Source organism: Ambystoma mexicanum, chromosome 2q, assembly GCF_040938575.1.
Source record: "Ambystoma mexicanum isolate Mex_15411 chromosome 2q, UKY_AmexF1_1, whole genome shotgun sequence".
In the NCBI taxonomy this organism is placed as follows: domain Eukaryota; kingdom Metazoa; phylum Chordata; class Amphibia; order Caudata; family Ambystomatidae; genus Ambystoma; species Ambystoma mexicanum.
In genome coordinates this window covers 1,086,107,875-1,086,128,848 of record NC_090924.1, presented here as the reverse complement: position 1 = coordinate 1,086,128,848, position 20,974 = coordinate 1,086,107,875, and the positions used below count along the sequence as shown (strand labels likewise).

The window sequence follows — 20,974 nt, the reverse complement described above, 5'->3', positions numbered from 1 at the left end:
GTAGCTCAAAAAGTGGCTTACCTCATTAGTCAGATGCGCACATGGAAAATAATGTGCGCACAACAGCCAACCGGTTCCGCACATAGAGAAAAATAATTAGAGGGAACATTGCCGCCTACCACCCTCAGACAAATGGGTTGGTAGAAAGGTTCAACAGAACCATGAAAACCATGATAGGTGCTTTAGAAGATCCCCTTAAAAGAAAGTGGGAACTTCTATTGCCATGCCTTCTCTTTGCTTATAGAGAAGTCCCTCAGGAGGGAGTAGGCTATTCTCCCTTTGAACTTCTTTATGGCCATCCCGTCAGAGGTCCATTGGCCCTGATTAAAGAGGGGTTGGAGAGTGCTCCTTCCCCCAAGCCAGTCAGAGTGACTGACTATGTGATAGGTCTCCGAAGGAGAATGTCACAAATGATGGCAGAAGCTAGTGATAACCTGAAAGCTGAACAAGCTTTGGTCAAGCATTGGCATAACCAGAAGGCTAACATTGTTGAGTTCACTCAAGACCAGCTAGTTCTAGTTATGATCCCAACAAGGCAGAGGGCCTTGCAAGATAAACGGATGGGACCCTTCAAGGTTGTGGGTAAACTTGGAGAGGTGAACTATCTGGTGGACTTGGGCAATCCCAAGGAGGCTCAGAGAGTCTTCCACACCAACCGACTAAAGGCGTATGTCTCCAGGCCTGAAGTAGGAGCCTTGCTTCTAGCTTCAAGAGAAGAGGAAGAAGCGAGTGAAGCTCTCCCTGATCTCCTCAGAGGCTTACCATTGGACGAAAAGATTGAAGTAGTAAATCTCTCTTCAAATCTGACACCTGAGCAACAAGAAGAGTTCAACGCCTTGTTAAATCAGTTTGCCTCTCTGTTCTCACTTTCACCAGGCTTGACCCCTTGCGGAGAGCATGATATACTCACTGGTGACTGCCTGCCAGTCAAAAGCAGAGGATATAGAATGTCAGAAAATGTAAGGACCCACATCAAAAGAGAGATCAAGAAGATGCTTGATCTCGGGGTAATAGAGCCCTCTACTAGCCCATGGTCTAGCCCAGTTGTGTTAGTACCAAAGCCAGGATCCAAAGAATTGAGATTCTGCGTGGACTGTAGAGCTCTTAATGTAGTCACCAAGACTGATGCCCACCCTTTGCGAAGGACAGATGAGTTGGTGGATAGACTTGCTTCAGCCAAGTTCCTCAGCACATTTGACCTTACATCAGGCTATTGGCAAATAGCCCTGACAGACCATGCCAAGGAGAAGACTGCATTTTCTACCCCAGTTGGCTTATACCAATTTAAGGGTATACCTTTTGGATTGAAAAATGCACCTGCAACATTCCAAAGGATGGTAAATCAGGTTCTGGGTGGGATGGAGGATTTCTGCATGGCATACTTGGATGACATTGCAGTATTCAGCCAATCCTGGGAAGAGCATGTAAACCACCTAGGACGTGTTTTGCAGGCTCTTGGACAGGCCAATCCGACCATAAAGGCAAGTAAATGCCAAATTGGTCAGAGTAAGGTGGTCTACCTTGGACATGTGGTAGGAGGTGGAGAAATAAGGCCTTTGCTCAGTAAGATTGAAGCTGTGCAAAATTGGACAACACCTACTACTCAAACCCAGGTGAGAGCCTTTTTTAGGCCTCACTGGGTATTACAGGAATTTCATAGAGAACTATGGGACCATAGCTTCTCCACTGAATGTAATCTCCTCTCCAAAACTCCCTAAGACGGTCAAATGGAATGACGAATGCAATCAGGCCTTTGAAAACCTGAAGAAAGCTCTTTGCCAAGCACCAGTATTGAGAGCTCCTGACTACCACCAAACTTTCATTTTGCAGACAGATGCTTCTAATGTAGGTATAGGTGCAGTCCTTAGCCAACTGGATGAGAAAGGTAGGGAGCACCCCATTTGCTTCATCAGCAGAAAGCTGAAGGATCCTGAGACAAGGTGGGCAACTATCGAAAGAGAATGTTTTGCTATTGTGTGGGCACTGAAATAGTTTAGGCCATACATGTACGGTTCTACTTTTGTCATTCAGACTGACCACCAACCCTTGAGATGGTTCATGCAAATGAAAGGGGAAAATCCATAACTATTGAGATGGTCAATCTGCCTGCAAGGGTTTGATTTCACCATTTAGCACAGATCAGGGTGTTACCATCAAAATGCTGATGCACTCTCTAGGATGTATGTCATCGACTAGAGGTATGAGGTTCATCCAAGAGTGGATTAAATCCTCCTGTCGCTTAGTCCGGGGGGGAGGGGCAAGTGTTAGGGAGAATTCTCTGTAAAGGCTAATTTCCCAAACCTAGTAAGTCCCCCAGCAGCTTTGCTGGATTTTTTGGGTTTATTTTTTTTCTCCTGCTAAGAGTGAGACTCTTTTACTCCCACTCTTAGACATGATTTGAGGTGTTCCTTTGTCTTTCCATGTGTTTTATGGGCTATGGGGTCTTTTACTCCATAGGGTTTCATGTGTTTTTGATGTGGATTACACAGCACCCTCCGTGCCGTAACCCAGGGGTGTCGTAGCGACCCCCAAACATAGACTCCATACCCTGGGACTGACGACTGTCTCTCAGGGCATGTAAAGTCACCATTGGCTTTACTAGTCCCAAATTATGAACAGAAACCAGTACAAACCATCATATTGTGGACGTACTGGTCGGGGCAATTCGATTGCCCCGGGGTCTGTTGTTCGTGGGGGCACGTCTCCGTCCCCCCGATCGAGTTTTGGCCGGTGGCAGGGGATACTACTTTTTATATTCGACCGCGAATATATCTCTAAGGGATTTTCCCATTGTTCGAGGCTACCAACTTTAATTATTTAATTCCTATAGCCTCGAACATACCGCCGGTTTATTTATTTAATATTAATTCACCGGTTGGTATTTTTTGTCAGAACTCGATGCTAAAATGGCGTTTGTGTTCTCTTCTGTGACTCCAACCCAAGTCGAGCCCTTTGTTCCACTTTTTGGTGGGCTTCTCCACAGAAGCCTCCAAAAGTGGTGTCACTCTGTCTGGGTACCACAGGGGGTGTGGGAGGGGGTTTAGGCACCCTGGACTGAGTTGCCTTGGCAACTCAAGTCGCACTCTTGTGTGATTGGCCCCGGCCGGCTCACCGCTTAGCATGTTTGATTGACAGCTAGGCTGAATGAATGGGGGTTTGCTGCATAAAAGCAGGGCTTTGGGGACTGGAACTTCAGAAGTCGCCACAGGACCTAAGAATCCGAGGAGGGAGAAGCTGAGCCGACCTGCAACGACAACACCACAGGTGGAGCCAAGCTGAACCGTCTCACCACTTTTCCCGACGACAGAGGAGATCTCCAGTCCGGAGAGTCTTCTTCCATTGACTGGTGGGGATAACCAGTTTTGCCTTCTTTTCACCTTCCTGGAGCATCTCGTGGCCACCTTGCCCGTGCCAAGCACCCCGGCAACCAGAATACCACGGATTACCACTACCGCGATTAGACGGGTAGTACCTTTTAACCGAACAACTCTGCGGCTGTTTTTTTCCCTGGCAGTGCAACGACCTTCATCTTTCCTCCACGTCGAGACCTCCTCTTCCTCTGGACGAAACACCGACTTGCACCCGCTGCCAGGAACAACTGCCCCCGCTGGAGCTTCCTTCCCACTTAAGGTACTGTGTCCCGCCTGGCTTCCCTTGCGACAGATCGTTCGGGGTGACAGTAAAGCCTCGACTTTCTAACCTGGGCTGGCCTAGGACAACCTAGCTAACTTTTCCTGACTTTAATTTCATTCTTTGTGTGCAAACTATCTACAAGACTCTTTGGGCATAACCCCACTGTGTGAACCTGGACCCCTGCTGCTTGCTCTCTCCAAGAGTGGGCCTTGCTATTGACTTCCTTGCTCTCCAGTAGAACTCTGCCTATCCTGCCTTACTGTGGTTCTTTAAAAAGTATTGAAATTTGTGTGCTTCCATAACTCTGCCTTTTTCCCTCCCTTTTTAATAACTTATTAGAGTGCCATCTTATGTTAAGCGTTCACCTCTGTCTGAAAATAAGTGGTGTTTCACATTAAGACTTGTCTAATAAGTAATTAGGGTTGTATATATATATAATAGTGACTGTGTGCTGAATTTACTTAACTCTTTGTGCTAGTGTAATTCACAAGTGTGTCTTTAAATAACTATATACTTTTACACCAAAGCTCTGGTCAGTGTTTGCTTGTGCTACTGTATCTCTGTAGCTATTGTGTATATTCTATATACTGCCTAACTCTTCTTGAGGTAAGTCTGACTGCTCAGCCACAGCTACCAAGTGAATCTGTGTGGTACAGACTGCTACCAAGTGTGTTTACTGCCAAACACCTTTAGTCTTAAATCTTTTGCAGTGGTCCCTAAGGGAACTGCACAGGTTTCTGCCTAACGCCTATTTAAAGATTTTTCTTGACGGGCAAAAAAATAAAGTTGCTTTAGGTCACTAATCAAATGTTTTCAACATCATCAATAACAACGTGCTGGAGGTTTGTGACCAGAATCTGCATATCTATTGTTTATTACACAACTTCTTTTATTACATGTCTTAAATGACTGAAAGTCAGGTTGGCATTTTCTTGCATTCTGGGACTTATAGTTTGCCATTCAGGATGTGGAAATTAAAGCCACAATGATATTCTTTTGGCTTACCGTGTTGGATTTACATGTTATCATGTGGCTTAATTATGCAATTTATGTTTTGTGAGTAAACTCTATAAGACATTAATGTAGACCTTGAAATCCAACTATTTGAGCCATAGCTGTGATCCTGGTCACTGCCCCGCCCGCCACCTCATCCATTTGGCCGCCCATCTCACTCACTCCTTTATGGATGCAGCTTGAGCACTACTTTTTTTTCCACTTCCACCACTGGTTCAGTTATACGCATACACTCACTCAATCACACACTGCATAATTCATCTTTACATGCACACATACATAAAAACATCATACACATGAAAACTCCCTCGAACTCATGCATGCCCGAACACGTAAAAAAAAACCAATTTATTTTCTTACCTGCTTCTGGCGCAAGGGACTCCTTCCGGGCAGGCATCTGGCTGAGCTCCCTGAGCACTGCCATGCTGACAGGAACAAGGAAGCAGGGAGAGAACCCTGCTTCCTTGTTCCTGACATGCGCATAGAGGGCATCTCAATTTCAGTGAAACGTTCCGGTTGCGCAGTGGAATGTTCCTTCATCCTGTGGTGCAACCATAGAGTTTCTTTCTGAAAGAAATCCTTTCTTTCAGAAGTCGAGGTCCGACTTCTGAAAGAAACATTTTCTTTCAGAAGGTTCTAGAGGCTGGACATTGCATTGCGGGGGCCCCGCTATGCCAGTGATGTGATGAATCCAATGGAGTCATCGTGGATTCCTCCACGGGATCCTCCTCCCATATGGCCAAGCGACGGCAGCTGCTACCGGATCCCGACCCTGGGGTTGGCTATATGAGGGACGATCACTTGGGAGGAAACAACTACCGGGGAGATATCATGACTTCATTGGAAGCGACACTGTATCCCCCCAATTTCCTATGAGGAAGACTCTGACACCCAAGACCCTAATGGCCTATTGGCAACTAGCAGTCCTCCCTTGTAGAGAAAGTCAAGAAACCTTTTTTTTTACACTACTCTGATCAGGCCTCCACCTTTGGCCTAAACACCCACAACACCTTTTGGTTCTGATGTGGTTTGGTGTGAAATCTCTGAGAAAAGCCATCTAAGAGTTAAAAGTCCAATGACATCCATGGACTCCAACTCCCAAACCACCCAGATACTGAGACGAGCAGGAGGATGAGGGAGTTTGTGCAAAGTGACAGGAGCTCGAAGTATAACATGGAGGCTAGTTTTTCCAAGACTCCAGTGTGCGGGACATTTAAAGTTGCCAACCGCACTATTGGATCGAGCAGTGGAGGAGAAGACGTTGAACCACATGCTGAGTCTCATGAACGCGAGGCACACAGACAGTTGTGGTGGCACGGAAAAGGCTGCCAGGACCGGAGGAGAAATGCTGCGTGCGAGCAAGAAGGGCCGTGGAGCTGCTGGGGGCCGCTCAGGAGCTCCTCGATGTTTGGCCACTCGGAGAGACAGTGTTCTCCAGTCCGAGCCGAAAAGGAAAGCGGGTGTGTGACTGTAGAGCCGCGCAGGATGCTGGAAGAACGTCTGCACACAGCGCATGAAGGAACCACATTGCAAAGGTGCAAGCAGAATCCGAGATGCTGGAAGGAACAGGTGAGTCTGTCCAAAGCAGCTTGGGCCTCTGGGGGGTTCCGACAAGCGTGCCAACACATGTTTGAAAGGTACTTCATTTTTTTTTTTATTTGTGTATATTCAAAAGAATTTTACAAAAAGAACCGAAGCAGTAAATTGCGCGATAACTAGCCAGGGTGGGACCCTGTGGCTGTTGTCATTTTCATTGTGTGTTCCAATATTTTCACGGTTGCCAGGAGCCAGGTAATTCTGTCTCCGCTGATCAATCTATTCCACCAGGTGTCGTCGTCCCACCCTCGATCCTCCACAATTAGATGATTCAAGTAAGCCCCTCTCAGGTTCTGGTTTTTCGGGCATGACAGAAGCAAATGTCTGATGGATTCGGTTTTATTTTCACATAAGCGACAAGCGCTCGTATCAGATAAACCTCTGATCTTGCGAATTTCGTTTGTGGCCACCAAGTTCATCCTTATCCTTAGAAGGGCATTCCGAGCCCCCCTATTGGGGAACTTTTGAAGGTACTTCATTGGCTCGTTGAGCTTACGGAATGTTGGAGGCAAGTGCTGGAGAAGTTTGTTGTTTGAAGCAAACTCCTGGGTTTGAATCCAGTCAAGCTCTTTCAATTTTTTGAACACTCTAGTTGGATGTGAGGTAAGGTCGGCTTCCGAGCAGACGACTGAGTTGAGTAAAGCCAAGTTTGCTTCCTTCCATACTGCCAACATTTGCACCTTGCCAGAGTTTAACTCCTTATTTAGGAGACCGAAAATATCATCACTCCCATCCATGATGCATTTTCGGTACAGTCTCATGGAACTAATGTCAACTGTTGTCTTTAGAGACACTAGGCTCAGTTCTCTCCGGATAGCAGCTATGGACGTTGATTTTGGAAGGGGCAGGACCCCTTTCCAAAACACACTTTCCAGTTTCTGCCAGATTTTACTTAGAATCAGAGGCATGGCTTCGGCTCCGTAAGTGATGGAGGGGATGACTTTCTTTCTGTAGAATTCGATCACAGGGATACAAGAAAATTTACAGAATTTTGTGTCAATCGCCTTTCCTTGAGATGTCAACTTCTTTATTCTAAGTTGAAGGTTTGCCTGCGTTGAACTTTCTTGTTTGGTGCTGTCTATCAGGACTCCAAGGTATTTGTATACTGTGACTTTCTCGATCACGTAGTCTTCCAGATACCATTTGAAGTTGTCTGCGTTTTTTTTCTGGCCGGACTCCAGGGCCAAGATTTTGGTTTTTTCTTTGTTTATTTTTAAGTTGTTCTCAGACAAGTAACGCAGGAGGTTTGATAATTGCCTCTGGAGGCCAATCTGGGTCTGGTCGAGTAGGATGAGGTCGTCAGCATACAATATGTGGCTTATTTTTGCTGTGGACAGGGAAGGCGGAAAAGTCCTTGACGGATCTTCTGAGATGCCATAATCACCAATATAGGCCAGAAACAGTGCTGGAGCTAGGGGGCAGCCTTGTTTCACCCCTCGACCCGTCTGGATTTCAGATGACAAGTTGCCCATTTGTGACAATCGGACCCTGAGGGTGGTTTCTGAGTGGAGAGCCTTGATTGGTTGCAGAATCTCCTGAGGGCACCCCCAGCCTTCGAGTTTGTACCAGAGGCGCTGCCTGTCAACCAAGTCAAAGGCTTGGGAATGATTGACAAAGGCCACAAAGATCCTTGGTTTGCCCTCCAAGACCTTGCTTTTCAGTACACTGATGGTAAGTATGTTAGCCGCTGTTCCCACATTTCTTTTAAAGCCCGTTTGAAACCTGTCATTACAAGGGGCCGACTTTGACCAGGCATCAAATCTTTTTAAAAGAAGGCTCCCGTAGACTTTCCCAATGCAATCCAAAAAGGCTATAGGGCGGTAATTTAGTGGATCGGTGATGTCACCTTTCTTGTAAATTGGGACGATAACCGCCCTCGTCCGTGATGGAGGGAGTGATTTCTGGGCGGCACACTGCGCGAAGATAGCCCGGATAAGTGGTGCCCATTCGTCTGCGTTTTTTTCAAGTCTAAGTTCGAAATTCCATCCGGGCCCGTCGCTCTGGAGTTCTTCAGGTTTTTAATTTGATCTCTGATTTCTGCCAGGTCGTCCAATTTCACCCAATTTTCGTTTTTCGATTTCGAAACAGGCAGGCCTGTGGAGAGTGGAGCTTGAAAGAGGGACGAGAAGTGACTGATCCATTTTGCTTCCGCCGTGGCGTTGATGGTCGTGTTGTTTAGAGAAGGTGTTAAAGGTTTTAGCAGAGACCAGAAATCTTTTGCTTTATTTCCGCAGAGTGTTTTTAGCATGGATTCAGCGTCCTGCTGGTACAAGTTGTGGCGGTGGTTTTTTACCCAGTTTGTATAGGCCTTTATTTCTGACTTTAGTTGGTCTTGATTTTGTGGGAGGGACCCAAGCCGCCGTTTCAGTCTGCGCAGTTCACGCCTCTTTGCAACCAGTGTTGCATCAAAGGAATGTCTCGGAGCAGTAAGTGATGGGGCCGACGTTTTTGATTTGGCCCTATATTGTAGAAGAAGAGGTACGTAGTCCAAAGAATCTTTTCCACCAGAACGTAGCCCCAAAGCATATTTTGCAGACAAATCTGAGACTGATTTCGTTGTCAGGTTCAAGCGATTGCCTCGTGAATTTGAGTCAACCCCTACCACATACGGTGCCGGTGGATTAAAATGGGATTGCAGAGACATGGTGAGCTGGTTATGGTCGCTCGCTTTAGTTTTGCAAACCTCAAAGTCTTTTACCTTCAAAAGAAGGTAGCGGGTGGCAAAAATGTAGTCAATAGTGGCGTGGTGAACACCTTGCTCCCAAGTGGGTGAACGGTCAGCTTTGGGGAAAACTGAGTCCAAATTTTCTATTTTTCTTGATGCCATCAGTGTTGACCACAGGCTCCCTCTTTTTGCGGCGGGATTCGAAGAAGATGATTTGCCCAACTTTGTGCGGTGGTCCGAGCAGTGGGCGTTTAGGTCACCGCAAATGATGATCGAAGGGACCTGATTGGAAGCTTGGCTTTCATCTACTAGATTTTCCATTGTCGCTAAGTATGACTGTTGGTTTATGGCTGCTGGGTTCCAGTAGGTGTTGATGATTGCGGTTTGGGAGGGCCCGCAATTTGGTTGATCCGCCCAGTCAAATAGTACTGCCGGGATTGAAAGGTTGGAAAGGAGGGTGGCCTTGATCTTCAGACCCCTCCCCTGCCGGTAGGCGATGAGCAGACCCGATGTCGGGCGGCCCATTAATCCTTTATTTGCTGGTGCCAAAATGACGTCGTAGCCGTCCATAGCAGGCGATTTCTCGAGCCATGTCTCTTGTAGGCAAATGATATCAAAAGCAGCCAGGTTTACGTCGCTCGGCATTGTTAGGTGCAAATGACCACGGGTGTTCCAAGAGCAGAGACGGAGGGGGGGTGGAGTTGGGTCGGCAGTCGAAGTGACCGAAAGCCCTCTTGGCCGCCCTGCGCATTGCTATTTTTTCTTGAGTGTGAGAGCCTTTGGGAGCCAGGCCCACAAACTCTGAGGTTTGTCTTTTGGCTGATTGATGCTGTCCGAGAGGTCTTTGTTAGCTGAACAATGTGTAGCATTACTCGGAACAGTGGAAGTATCGGGTATAGATGTCACCTTTACGACTTTCGAATTAGCCGAGTAAGGCCTCTTGCAGTCAAAGGTTTTCTTTATACCCAGCGGTTCAGATTTTCGGTTTGAAGACGCGTTGATGGAAGCTGGGGGCTTCTGAATGTGGCTTTCAGAAACTTGCTTGGGATCGGAGTGACTTTTCCTTTCACTCCTGTTTTCGTTGTCCCGACCTTTGACGTTTCGTCTCAGATTGCACCCTCGGTCTCCTGACTGGTGAGAGCGAGATTTCTGATTTTGGTTTTCCAAAATGAAACCAAGGAAAGCCAAGTCCTCTTCAGCTCAAACGATTTCCTTTTTTGCACTCGTTGAGGCAAGGTAAATATAGGCTTTTGCTCGGACGTTTGAGTGGTAAGGGTCCACTAACTGTAGGTCAGACGATTTAATTCCACGTAGAGCTGGTACGAGGCTGAACAATACAAGTAATCCTCTTCTATTTAGGATTATGTCGTCTTTGTTTTCGGGATGCTGGACCAGCTTAATAGGAGACGCTCTTACGTGTAAATTGGCTTTTCGGTATTGTTCGGTTTGTGAGGAAAAGTGGGAATTTGGGTGTTTCCCTCTGTCATTTGTTTTTCCACTCGAATGTTTGGAGCTTTGTGACGTGGAATGCCAGTCGCAAACCAAAGCGTCAACCTTTTCTCGCGCTTGTTGTATGCCGGGGATCCGCCTTGTGTGCTCTTGGACCCCAGGGGACACAAATGACACAACTCGAAAGTTAGGGGAACTAGGGAGCTTGTGTCTGGACCCCTGATGTATTTTCTTCCTGCGATCTTCCAGGGTGCTGAACTTTGGGGATGATTCGTCTTCTGATGAATCTTCAATAGTGTTCAAGTCAGCCAAAGCGCCCTGAACCACTGGCGAAGCAGCAGCGCGAAGCCCCCGTGCTTTCTTTCCTTCCTTCAGTTGTTGCTGGGCTTGAGGGTCATCAAGATGCTGAGAGAGGTTCATCATGTCCGCCTCTGCCAGAAATTCCTCCGTTGAACGGGGAGAGGCTTTGTTCAAGTTTTGTGTAACCGGTGGTAGAACCGAAATTTGAGCCGTACTTTGAGTTGCCTCTGTTCTCAGGATTGGAGTAAAGATCCGCGAGGTAGCTTGTTTATCTTTTTTGTTTATTTTTTGGACCACACCTCTTTGTGGGTGGAGGTCTGGTCTCGTTGGAGAGAACATCGAATATGCACATTCATCTGTTCCCCCCGAAGAATGTTGGAGAGGAGGCAGTGACGGTGGTTCATCTGTGATGTCAATTACTTCTTCCGGTGTTAATCTATTTACAACCGCAGTAGTAGGCCTTTGAATAGCCGAGGTGGAGGCTATGGTAGGAGGTTGTACCAGCCTATTTTGACCACCCGCCCCGACTTCCATCTGATTTTCTGAGTGAACTTCTGCGAAAGCCTTGTTTCCTTTTAACTACGTCCGATTTTAGGCTTGACAATTTGCCATCAAGGGCGGTGATGTAGCCTTCTAAAAAGGTTAATTTTGAATACATCTTTGCTTGAATCGAGGTATGATCTTTTAAGGACTCATTTATCCCCTCGTAGAGTTTAATAAACGGATTTAGCGCTATGGTGACCGCTGACATAATTGGTAGAATGTCCCTCTTGTTTTGCGAAGGAGAGTCCGTTTGGTACACTGGTTGATGCGTGGGGCCTTTCGGGTTTGGAGTTGTTGTTTGACTCTCATTTAAAAGTCTTCTTACTACAGGAGAGGATGCTAGCTCTAAGGATCCACGTCTGATTCTGTCCGAGTGAGTCGGTTTATTTTGAAGGTCGGCCAACAGGCTGTCCTGATACAGACGGGATTGCTGCCTTATGTCGGCAGATGCTTGGCATGGCGCTTGCGGTGAAATTTCAAGCATCCGAGCCTTTGAAGGTGCCACCACCCTTTGGTCTAAGGCTGTTGAAGGGTGAATGGAATAGGGCCGCCTTGGGCTTGAGCGTCCCGGCAGGTCTTTGTTGGTCTGCTTGTTTGAATGAGTAGAACGATGTACCGTGCCGAGTGTATTTGTTTGGTTGACCAGGACTGGTTTTCCCGTGAGGACCAAAGGAGACTTTTCACTATAATTTGTCGGTGTAGTTTGGGCGACTGCGCCCTTGTCACTTGGTTCAGCTGATAAGACTTCGCCAGGCAGGTCAAGAAACGGTTCCTTCGGGGATTGGGCCCGCGGCAGCCGAGTTGGAGAGATTTGAGCCGTTTGCGGCTTTGAGGCGTCTTTCATCTTTGGCAGCTGATCTGGTGCCAGGGACCTTTTCCTTGTTTTTTCTGGGGGTTGACACGTTTTAACTGCTTCCAAGATTTCCTCATCGGTGAGGTCCACTTGTCTGCTCTGCGAATCCGGAGCGAAGGCGTGGAAAAAGTCTGTAACTAGACTTGTCACTGAGGGCTTTATGGACTCAGGATTCCATGGTTTTTTAACGGAGTGGCCGCTAGGTTTAGTTTTGTTCGACGCTAGACTTGTAAAGATTTTTTTTTGTGTTTTTTGCTTCAGCAGGCTTTTTCTTCTGAGAAGACGAGGTTTTCTAGAATCAGGTGCCTCCACCTCCTTCCAGCGACGTTTTTTTGGATTTAAAGTTTCTGTGCAGGAGGAAGGGCTCATATCCGCAAGCGGAAGTAAAATGGGATTGAGTTGTTTGACTATTTGAGTTCCCTCGCCCCTCTGGTCCGCAGGAAGGCGGGGGCAGGTTTCTTCCAGGAGAATACGGGCTGGCGAGTCCGAGCCCAAGTGGACTTGTGCCTCAATTTGTATTAGAGAGTTGGCAACAGTAATTTGAGGACTTTGTTCAGTTCTCAGTTCTCTGTTTTCCCTCTGACCCACGAGGAGGGGCGATGGTGGCGTTTGCTTTGCCGGGGGGGGGGGGGAAGAAGTCCCCTTCCCCCACTACTCTCCGCGCTCGATGCTTCAGCGGGAGCCGCCTCCTTGGCGTCTTCAAGCACCTCCCCCTGAATGGGGTCCGATTTGCGGGCGGCTGAAGGGCACTTTGCGGGCTCCTCCCCCCGCTCACGGGCCTCGGTCCTCCCTCCGGAGGTATCCCAGGCTCGGAGCTGTGAGGGAGGAATCCGCGGCTGCAGAAGTGACAACGGGAGTCGCGGCGCCACCGGACCGGGCGGTGAATGGGGAGCTGCGGCGCGCTGTGTGTCATTGCGCTGAATTTCTGTGTCAGCCTGACTTCCTCGCGCCATTGTGGCGGGGATTTTTTTTGCGGCTGGATCTTTGTTTTCTTTACTTTCGGCCCGCCGCCGAGGGGGGGCTTGAGATTGTAGTTGGCAGTGTGAAGAATCCGAGGTTAAGAGGCTCATGACGCCTCGAGGGTGAAGGTGCTGTTTTTGGGCAATTCGGGGCCGAGCGCTTCTAAGCAAACGGCCCTCCTCAGGATCCATAGAGTCTAGCACGGTAGCAGAGGCAATGTCCAAAAGTGGCGAAGTTTCAGAGACGGCCGCCATGGCAGCCATGCACAGACTGCCAGAGACTGCACACTCGCAGCCACACTCTGCGGTCCGCTCCGCGGAATGAAGGGTTCTTGTAGCTACAGGAGTGTTAGGTCAGTTTTTCTGAAGTCCAGTTAAGGGCCTAGTAAAACCATTCAACTGAGGCAGTACAAGACTCCACTTTTAGTATCAGACCGTACCACCTGAGTACATGGTAGCGTAGGCAGAGCAGCCAGGCTTATCTTAGGAGGGAGAGAGGGCAGTAGATACAGTACAAGTGAAAATTGTAATACAAATGATCCAAAGAAACACTGAAACACTATGTATTATAAAAATAAAGGATTTATTTAAATACAAGTAGGCCCAGATAAATCTAGGGGTTAAGTAAATACTGAAACATTATATGAAATCACAATATAAAACACAACACTATACTTGAAAGTACACAGACCCAAGTATAGACCTTATTTGGAACACCTAACAGTAGTTCTAGGGAAGTCAAAACCTTGTTATACACATTTAGTATAGGCCAAGCCTGTTCTTTGGGAGTAAAAGACCAATGGTTACTTTTAGATTACTTTTGGTAATACAAGGGCAGTAGGCCCTTCCAGTTGTACGGTGACTCTTGGAACAAATCACATAAACAGTCAACTGGACAATATACTTTTGGTGAATAGTGCAACACTTATTCTAGGTGCAGTAAAAACCTATAACTACTTTTGTCATAACACAGTTATACCAGGTGAGCAAAACCTAATGGATGTAATATATCATTACAGATGCTTTGGAAATCAGGGAACCCCAGATTGAGGTCAGCAATAACTCTTGTAACTTGTTTTGGATGGCACACAGCTAACACAAGGTAAGTAAAACCCACTTACTTTAACTTCACAATGAAGGGGAAAGTAAAACCCAATGTCACACTTTACTGAATAGATATTCTAGGTAGGCAACAACCTAATGTAGACTTATTAAAGACAGGCTAGCAGCAAGTCAGGGGAAGCAAGACCCAGTTGGGGGACACTCATACAGTTATCCTAACAGGACTAACCTGGTGATACCAACAGTTGGAGGACACTCGTACAATTACCCTTCAGGAATAATCTGGTGAAACCAACACATTACTTTTGTAAAGAGGCACAACCTAATCACAGGAGAGTAAAATACCTTCACATCTACTTTCTTTTAGACTGGCAAAACAGTGGCTAAGGAAGGAAAGATGTTAACCATACTTTTAAGAATAGTGCATCACACATCCAAGATCAGTAAGAACTTTTGTAACTGTTCACTCTTAGAATTACAGTTACCAACCAACTCTTTACAAGTAAGTAAAAACACTTGATTTCTTTTCTAGGCAGAAGTCCCAATCCCTTCAAAGTCTTTTCCCTTAGAGCATGAGTGTTCTCAGTGGCAGAAGGGGGTCACTAGGACTAGTGACCAACAGGCAGTGTTAGAATAAGTTCTTTAGTAGCAAAAGTCAGAGTTTCCTTAGGAAAACTGGGCAAACAAGTGAGTACTTTACTTCTAGGGTTAGAAGAGGGTCCAGGGGCTTCACAGAAGACACCCCAGCAGGATTCTAGTAGTGGGACTGGGTGTACTGGACGAGGGACCTCCCAATCACAGAAAACACCCCAGGACTACACAGAAATCCCAACAGGCTTAAGGTAAGTATATACCCAAGCCAACACAGTACCTCAGCAATGAAGAAGAGATTGCAGCAGGAGAACTTCAGGGACTGCAGCCAAATACCTGGTCACCGGATTCCTTGTCCTGGAGACTGAACACAAGACCTCAGAAGGGACTTTGCAGCAGGGATCGATGAAGAAGGCTCTAGGCAAGATTTCTCTCGCGGCTGAATGCGGTTCTGCGGGTTTGGCGCCTTTTCAAGGAGCACAGAAGAAGACAGAAAATCGCAGTTGAATTCTCGTCGTTTAAAAGGTCCAGCACTCTTGTGAGGGAACTGTTTGGACTCGATTCGTGTCTCTGGAGAAAGACCAAGATGCCCACGAAGTTTCAGCGAGATTCGGAATTCGGAAGACCGTGCACCGCACAATGGCAGGAGGTCCCAGGGTATTGGGGTATTGCAAGAACGCAAGGTCGCAGCAACCCGTGGGATGGCTCAAAATGCAGGTCGTCTTGGGTCTAGTGGGTCTCACCAGGCTCTGGGTTCGGGTCGTCGTTTTCGGAGACCCCAGGTCGATCGGAAGGAAGGGCTGCAGCAGGCTCCGGTTACAAAGCAGGCTCTCCGGCCGCTGGAAATCATTCCCGCCGCTTTTCCTTCGTCATCCTCTTCGGTTTTCGGTTCCAGTGGTCGACATCACTTCAGCTTCCAGGTTTCCAGTACTTATCAGGAACTGCAACACAACCTCTGCATTCTCTCCCCGCATTTTACAAGAAAGAGGCGTTTGGCTGTCCAATCAGGACAGCCAACCCCCCACTGGGATTTGGCCCAGTTGAAGGAAGACCTAAGACAAAGGAGGGGGAAGTTTGGGACCCCTCCCCCACTTCCTGTGCTTACAGACTGACTGGAGCCTGGGCGGGGTGTCCAGGGGACTCCCGCCGAAGACAAAACTCAAACAAAGGATTTTCCCACCCTGGATGTCAGGGGAAGGAACAAGAAACGACAAGAAACACTAAAATGGCAGAAAAAGAAGACAGGGGCCATTTTGGTAAAAATGAGCACCCTTAGGTGCCTTTACTGCAGCTGTGATTACAGCACGCGGTAAAGGTGCACCAAAGTAGTAAAAGGTATCACTGCCACCAGCCATTAAAGGTAAGCTTGTCACTGTAACGGAATTGTTACAGTTTGAATGTAAAAGGGGATACATTGTATCTCCCCAGCACTCCACATAAGGTGGGGTGTGCTGGTTTCACAGAATAAGATGTAAAAAGGATCCAAAGATCCTTTCTACCCTTGGGAACTGTAATTCACTCAAGGTTAGCACAAGAAAGTTAAAGGGGGAGCCCCTAGGGCAACCCAGCAACAACATGCACTTATTGCCAATAAGTTGTTAGACATGATAACTTTAAAAAGACACTATGGAGAGTCTTAAAAATGACACCCATAAAAAGAGTTAAAGACAGGTGAGTGTGGAAAAAGGTTCCCACTCACTGAGGTATTAATGGAAAATATCTCACTAGAAAAACAAAAAGTTCTGGAGTTGAACCAGGCAAGGAAGATTTACCAGCCCTGTGGAAATCTTACCTAACAAGGAGGGTAGTAGCACCACCCACAGCAACCGTAGAAACAGTAGAGAGACTGCCAGAGACTGCACACTCGCAGCCACACCAAAGGTACTTAATTGCTGATGCAGAAAATACCCAAAGTTTGTTTAAATGCAGTCAAGGCAAAGTACAAATTCAACACTCAATAAGAAGTTTGTATGCACACAAGGCAACGTACAAATGCAAACCCCAATCAAGTACAGATGCATGAGATGCCAGTGTGGGGTGAAAGTTTGAGCAAATGTTACCATAGACAGATATAACAAGCACTTCATGGTATATGCTATTGTCGTATAGCCAAAGAACTGTGATACGCATAAGAAGTCCTGCCAGGCGAGTACACCAGGCAGCTGAAATTCTATAAAGATTCCTGGTAGGGGAGTATACCAGATAATATGCAAGGTTTCAAGAAATAGTACAGAAAGACTGGTACTGAACGTATTGCTTAAATAAGAACTTTGTGAGTGCAGTGACGCCACGCAGGCACTGTTGGCTAAAGAGACATTTTTGCCATCCTATTCAGAAATCCAGGGGAAGGGGGACTACCCTCTGGATCCAACTGTCTTTACCTTGGAGAACATTTTTTCATTGGAGTCATTCTTACATTTTTGCTTTTGAACACTTTTTTCAACATCAAGTTAAAGACATTTCCTTGCACCCTTTTGTTTGTATTGTGAGGATCAGGATAAGACATTTTGGACACAAAACAAGGGCAGATTTTCAGTTACTGACATGCTGACACAGCACCTTAGTTTTTGGTTTCGAGGTAGGGAGGTTCTTCTTTAGAATAGATGGGGCCAGTGAGGCATTTTCCCAACCCATTTTTATTTAATATGTCTTTAACCAAATACATGACAACTTTGTGTCTGGCTTTCATTTCTGACTTCTCACAGGTGTTTGTTAAAGTAAACACACAGAAGAAAATCTGTCCTACATGAGAAAATTGATCCATCGATTTTGGGGTGAAGTTAAACCCCGCAGTTCTGTTGTAGGGTATGGGCAAAAGAGCAGGATACCTCTAGATGTACGACACTCCAAGAATGTGCATACAAGATTATATTTAGACTGCACCTCTATCCACACAAAATACATGCCTTCCAAACTTCTTATTCACCTTTGTGCTGTAGAGGTTGTGGAAAGTCGGGCCCACTTGTGCATTTATGATGGTCTTGTCCATGGGCACAAATATTGATAAAAATTAAAAATGAAAGAAATATGTGCTTGTCAGGGGAGTTTATAGGTTTGTAAAAGCTCCAGGGTTAGAGCCCATGGCAAGTTTAGACATCACATAAGTATATCAAATTAAAGCATGCGCCGCGCTTTTGTGCGTTAATGTTGCATACTATACTGCTCATACTCATTTGGAAGTAATGCGCAAACATATAGCTATAGTGTCTCTCCAAAGTGTGAACATTCATCCAGTCCCACTAGGTAATACTTTGAGGTTATAGAAAACAGAGGAAAGTCTTTGGCCATAACAGCCAAAGAATTGCAGTGGATTGAGAAATTGTATTTAAACAGCAGCTGGAGAGCTACCAGTTTGCCACATTAGCCATACAGTCGCTTACAAATGGTGGGGCATAATTAATTTAATTATACAATGTAGCTTGCGCAGCGAGCGTGCCTGATTTTGACCAGGGGAATACAGGGGGTTTTCTCTGTGCAAAACATTTCGAAAAAACCCTGTCAAAATGACTCGTATTTCAGCACAATTTTCCAAAATAACCAGAAAAGTGCATATGTTTCTTAGCAATCTAAAGGGCTACCGAATACTGTACCGCTAATAAGCTGCAGCCAGCGGCAAGCAGGCAGGATACAATATACCCAAAATACCCAATATAACATAACTAACAAATGAAAACCATTTCCAATTCCAACGCAGCTTTTTAAACAGTGACATTTGTGAATTTATTCCATTACCGTGTGAGTTGCATTTAGTAGAAATGCAGTATTGACAGAACATGCTGCAGTAAAAATTAAAGACACTCGAGACCTTGCTCCTGGTAATGGATGATGGCGGGAGAAAGAAACAGGAGAAAGGCCTCACTGCGGGGCCCTCCGCTGAAGATGGGGGTGGGTGGTGCAGCGGGAAGATGGCTAGTAGCTAGCAGCTTTGATTAAGCATGCAGACCAGCATAAAGAGGAGTGGTGGACTATAAGGGGAAAAGTTGGGCTATGGGAGCACCAGTGGATGCTCCATCTTGGGTTCAGTAAAGGCGGTAGCACCTGGAGGAAGGAAGGTTAAGGCTACAAGGGTTCTCCCGAGTATGGCACGCAGCCAGCGCAACAAAGAAATGCGCTGTGGCTTTGTCCATTATGGACTGGATGGATTGCAGGGTGAAATCCATGAGGGTGAATAGAGGGGGTAGGTATGTATTTGTGGTGGGGGAATTTGCGAGTGTCACGTACACTATGGTGTCAATTTATGCCCCGAATATAGGGCAGGAGGGGTTTCTGAGGGAACTCTAGCTCGTCCTACTAGAGAAGGCCTAAATGACTTCTGTTCCCATGGTTCTCTTGTCCCTGGATGCCGAAAAGGGTTTCGACCGCATGGAATAGCCTTTCCTCTTCAAAGTGATGGAGAGGATTGGCCTGAGAGGAAACTTCCTGCGCATGGTTCAGACGAATTACATCTCACCAGAGGCGCTCCTACTTGTAAACTGTTCCTTGTCCCGTAGTATTCGGCTCAACAGGGGGATCAGTCAGGGGTGCCTGTTATCTCCCCTGTTGTATGCAATATATCTGGAACCTCTGTTATCGGGGGCAAGCAATAGACAGCAATGGACCGGGCGGTGGTGAGGCACGAAGTGTGGGAAGTACTGTGTCCACCACAACAACACAGACCAAAGCACACGTACCTGAGCGCTATCACGAGACTGGTGGCGGACACTTAGGACAAAATGGTAGAGAGCTATGGGAGTATGACTTTCCCGTCCCCATTCACTCCTATATTTCAGAACCCGGACTTCTCACCGGAGACAGAAACACAGGCGTTTGCTCAATGGAGAGTGGGGGCGTGCCACAAACGGTGAGACATGTTCCAGGGTCCTACCATAAGACCTTTTAAAGAAATGCAAACAATGCTTCAGGCTGGGTGAAACAGAGCACCTTTGGTATTTTGAAGTGAGGCATTGGCTTCACGATCCAGGGGTCAAAATAGCAGCTACCTGTCAACTTACTCTATTCGAGAAGTACCTTGTAACCCATACTACAGTAAGAAATAGGTAGGCTGCCACACCAACATGTCATTCTAGCAATGGAATACTACTTATCATGGTTGCTTTATCGAAGATGCCCGGAAATAAATGTCCTGCCACAGTAAGCAACGGCTATACTGGCTGCACCAAAATGGCAGTCTATCCATGTAATAACATACATGAAATTGGCTTTGCCCAAAAATAACATAAACATGCTAAGTCAATTAAAGATGTGTGAGAAGTGCTCTTGTGATCCCCAGCCTCACAGAATCTTACACACACCCTTTTACCCACCAGTCACTCATCCATACATCTTCTCTCACATTCATTCACACTGCATTCTCCACACAGGAACGCACCCACCCACACAACATTCAAACACACTATCACATTCGTACTCCTTCACCCACCGGTCACTCACCCATACACCTTCTCTCACATCCACTTGTACTGCATTCTGTATGTAACGGCGCGAGGAATCTGGAAGAAAGGGGTTGGAGCTGAACTTGGTATGTGACACTTGACACGGGTCACGTTAAGCTCCAACCCCTACTATGCGTCTCCTTCCCGTGCTGTAAGCCCTGGCCCAGCCTTCACCCTGATGGGTGAGGACTGGGCAGTGGCCCCCTCCTAGACCTGGTGAAGTGGGGAGCCCCCCGTACCACGGGAGCTGCGGGGTGTACCCACTACACCAGTGGCGGAGTCACCATTCCTTTGTTTTTTTCTTTTAATTTCTCTCCTGCTGGAGAATTGAACCGGAGCCCTGCCAGCACAATCCAGCGTCATGTCTCACTGCACTATCTCACAGGTGCTCGATTGATCAGGTTTCTTTGGATATACTGTTTGGGACATAAATCCCCTCCCCATGCTGCCAGAAGCATTGTGGTTTGAATGTAAGAGACTACCTGCTTGTCTGTTCAGTTAGATGCTAATGAATTTCACAAGGTCTGCCCTGCTTAAAAAAAAGCACATAACCAATTTGAAAAATAAGAGAATCAAGCATTGACAAGGCCAACAGTTTGGGCTTTTTTGCAGGCATTGGAAAGGCACTTGCCAGGCAGAGACGTAGTGGTATTAACTGGCCCTTGATTGTAGCAGGTGCAAAATGGTGTAAGTACCGGGGCACCAATTGCAGTGCCTAGCAAATACTAATACTGCTGCACAGGCCAAACTGTTTGTTTTGCCAATGCTTGTTTTTAACTATACTTCAGTGAAGGACATGCATAGTGCTTATAAATCGAATGGCAGAAGGAAGACCTAGTTAAGACATTTTTATTACACCAGTAACCAGTTTACAACT

The 20,974-nt window shown here is 46.7% G+C and overlaps 1 protein-coding gene across 1 annotated transcript in view; it reads left to right on the top strand.

Annotated features, from left to right (window-relative positions):
* The window catches only part of KRIT1 (KRIT1 ankyrin repeat containing), a 1,383,280-nt gene that overhangs the window by 1,098,379 nt on the left and 263,927 nt on the right, over positions 1 to 20,974 (top strand). The gene's annotated exons all lie outside the window — the stretch shown is intronic.